Here is a 3,841-nt window from a genome sequence, read left to right on the forward strand (position 1 = left end):
GTTGTTAATGAACGTTTCAAAGCTGTTGGGTTTTTATTTTAGTGTAAGGTGGAGGAAAATCACGTTGATGGGACGTCTGGGGATGTGTGAGGGAAATGGCAGCGAGGAGAAGCTCCAGGGCTGGCAGGAGCTCCGTGTCTGTCATAAAGTCACAGAAAATGACAGACGAAGCAATTTCAGCTGCTTCTTCCCGTGTCCTCCCCCAGAATCGCCTTATGGAATTAAATCAAAGGGGCACGGCCGCAAGCACCCGCCTGAGGCTGTCTCCAGAGGCACGGCTGTGTTAGCTGCAGCGGGCAGTGGGGCCTCTCCCCTTGGCCTAGTGCCACGCATGGCCGCGGCTGCACCTGGAAAATGGAGGCAGCGACTTTACTCAAACGTATGCCCCCTTTCCACTGTGCACAGAGGTGATCTAAGCTCATCTTGGGATGAGAAAGAACTCCTCTAGCAGAGGGTGGCTGACACCGTGATCAGCTAGCCATCGGCTTCTGGAGAAGCCGAGGTCAGTGTGGTCGCAGCCCTGTGAGGGCCGGCTGCTCCAGCAAGTGCAGGAGCTGCTACAGGGGCAATGAGAGGACAGTCCCTTCCTCGAGCACCACCAAAATCCTGATTTAGCTGCAGTTTGGGGTTGAAGGGTTTGACCCTGTAAACCCTCGTAAGCAACTCCAGCAGTTCAGTGCTGACAAGTCAAGGCAGCTCTTCCCTTTGGCTGGCTGCAGCAGGGAGCTAGTTTAACGCTCCTAGGTGGTAAAGAACCAAGCCAGATTTAACCAAGGAGAGGACAGTTTCCTCATGCTTTATTGAGCTACGGGTTGGAGCAGTAAGCCCGCCAGGCAGGCATCCCCAGGCGCTCCCAGCCACGATGCGATGCACTCAGCCCTGTGCCTGCTGCGGGTCTGTTCCACCAGCCCTCATTCCTTGCTGCAATGTGCGCTGATGGAAATCTCCACCTTTACTGATCTGCTGTCGTACTTCATCTAGTAGTCAATTGTTTTGTCTTGTTTTGAAGAAGAAAAAAGCTAAATAAGGACTACTGAAAAATCACAAAGAAGTTTGTCGCTGCTGTGACTGAATACATGGCAAATGTGCTCGGTGTGCATCTGTACAGCTTCTCTACTCGCCTGCATTCCACCAAGCACAGCTCTCAACGCAGCGGATTTTAGTGTCATTAGTAACACGTCAGAGCTGCTGAAGAGCTGGAGCTCAGAGAAAGAAATCCTTTATGCTAAAAAGCTTCCTTAAAGCACAAAACTAAGCCTCCCTCCAGTCTGTGCTTATGTATATTCCTTAAGCAAATTAATTGATATTTTTTCATTTATTTAGCAGAGCAAAGGCACAATCTGCAACAAGAGAGCCAATATGTTGCCATTGCTTTTTATATTTTCTATTTAAAGAAAAAAATAGTAACAAGTAATTAAAAACACGCACACTGGAATATATTTTACTTAACAGGATAAGCTGGTTTAAAACTAGAGGTAGCTATTCCACTATTAAATGCAAATTTTAAGATAACAGCATTTAAAAGCCACAGCCCAGGCTTCCTTCTCCCTTAAGACAGGCAGGCCCTCAAAGACACAAACCAAGAATTATGCTATAATTCAAAAAGTTTGTAGTTGCTCAACCTTTAGACTGTTTTACTTTGCTATTGTTGGCCAATCCACAGCAGCAGCTTGTTCATGTTCTTAGATTACAAAACAGGTACCTTTGGGTATATATTGACAACGTTTTTTCTTGTATTTGTCTTCAAAGCAATATTTGCATGGAAACCAGTTTTTTCACTTGATCTGATACCATCCCTTATTTATAAAATAAAAAAAAGTCAAGGGAACTCCCTTAGAGTTGCTGCATGACATTTGGAGTTGTATGTCCTGCTCTCCTACATTGCACGAGTATCAAAATAACTTTTAAATGTTTATTTAAAAATGTAGAAGAATATAGTAAAAAACCAATTCAGACTTTTCCAAAATGACACATTCCCATTTTTGTAGCACATATTTACACATTTTAATTTAAAATCACTTCAAAGGTACGGAATTACGATTGGATGTTATTTTAATCTTTACACTTGAAAAAAAAAACACTCATAAGGGAGTCACTAAAACATGAAAAAGCCTAATGTATGTGAAGCTGACATAGTACCAACGTATTTTTAATTACTGGTGTGCTGAGAAGCTGTTTAGTAAAATTTCTGAAACAGTTCAGTACAGAGATCGTATGCTCTTTTTATTGGCATACAGTCACTACCCATATAAGTGCATTTGTGTCAGAAAAAATAATGTCCATATTTACAGGAAGTGACAGAAGTCCAGTTGTTGGCAGAGTATATAAAGTTCTTCATACAATCTTTTTTATTGGTAGACAGATAATATAAAAACTGAACTGAAAATCAAATTCAATGCACATTGGAAACTGTATTCCTCAATAGCCTTTCTTAAAATTAGTTTTATTTCCCTTCTCTCAAAAACAAAGTCCTTTTGAGATATTTGAGCTGCTATGCCACCTATACTATTCAAGAAATCCTCACTTTTACCGAAAGCCAATAGTGTACTGAGATTGGATCAGTATCATTATTTATATCTGTATAAATGCCACTAAAAGTAGTGTGTTGAAAATTTATGCCTTATTTTGCTATTAGGTATGACTGCTTATTCTACTCCATTATAAAAGTACTCAATTTGGGATGTATGCTATTTGTAACTGAATTAACTAATTATCTGTAACAGTGTTTTAATAAACATGCATGTATTCAACAGCCATTAACTTGCTTAATAAATGTATAGTTAAAATGTAATTTTTCCAGTGAAGCAGTTTACTTCTGTGTCTAATTACGAAAGAAAATACATTGGCAAAAATGCTGCATAGCTGCATTCTACTTTTAGTTAAATGGATTAATCTGTTCAAGACGACATGCTTTGCAAATTGCCTTTACTAGTGTATTTTTTTCTTAGAAGATACAGCCATCAAAGAGATCTTACTTTGATGTTAAGCCTTTTATCTTTTTCACAACTGGTATCATACCAGACCTTTTAGGCACAGGTCTCCGATCTTCCCCAGAATTAATGTTCATTCTTCTGTAACAGTCAATGGCCTAGGGTTGCAGGTTTTTTTTGTTTTGTTTTTTGTTACTAATAACAGTAGTTCATTTCCTGAAGAAGGAGGTAATCAGTGATTTCATTCACTTTATAGTGACATAAAAAACATTAAAAAATTAAATAAGTTGCTGTCTAGCCAATGTATTAGCTTTATAGGAACCACAACTCTCATAACACTAGCAAAAATAACCAGATTTAATGTTTACTAAACATTTAAAGCATATACCAAAATGTAAAGTCTATCTACTGTCAGTTTTCTAATGTGTATTGAGTGCCATTTATGAATATATTCCATAAAACATCTAAAATACTGAGTCTTGTTCCTGTAATATCCCTAAATGTCCACAAAGTTTTCTCTGAAAACTGGGTGAGGAATATAGTTCCAGAGCTCAACACTGTCACACAAGATCGATCAGTCAGTTGCACATATTCCTACTGGGATTCAATCTGTTTATGTATAGCTTGTATTACAGTGACCCATATTTTACACACAAAGCATATGTTACTTGATAGTAAAAAAAAAAATAATTTTAAAATCTATTACACATCTAAAGGAAAAAGATGACTGTTCTCTGTTCTTCCACACCCCCCACCCAACAGATTAATCTCATCAACTCCATGGATAACACACTTGGACAAATTAAAATCTTTTTTCAAGTACTTTAAAAATTTGTTATACCAAAAAAAGCTGCCTTTTTTTTTTTTTTTAAGTACTTCCTACATTTTAACACAAAATACAGGTGCAAGAA

Source organism: Cygnus olor, chromosome 3 (assembly GCF_009769625.2).
Source record: "Cygnus olor isolate bCygOlo1 chromosome 3, bCygOlo1.pri.v2, whole genome shotgun sequence".
NCBI classification, from domain to species: domain Eukaryota; kingdom Metazoa; phylum Chordata; class Aves; order Anseriformes; family Anatidae; genus Cygnus; species Cygnus olor.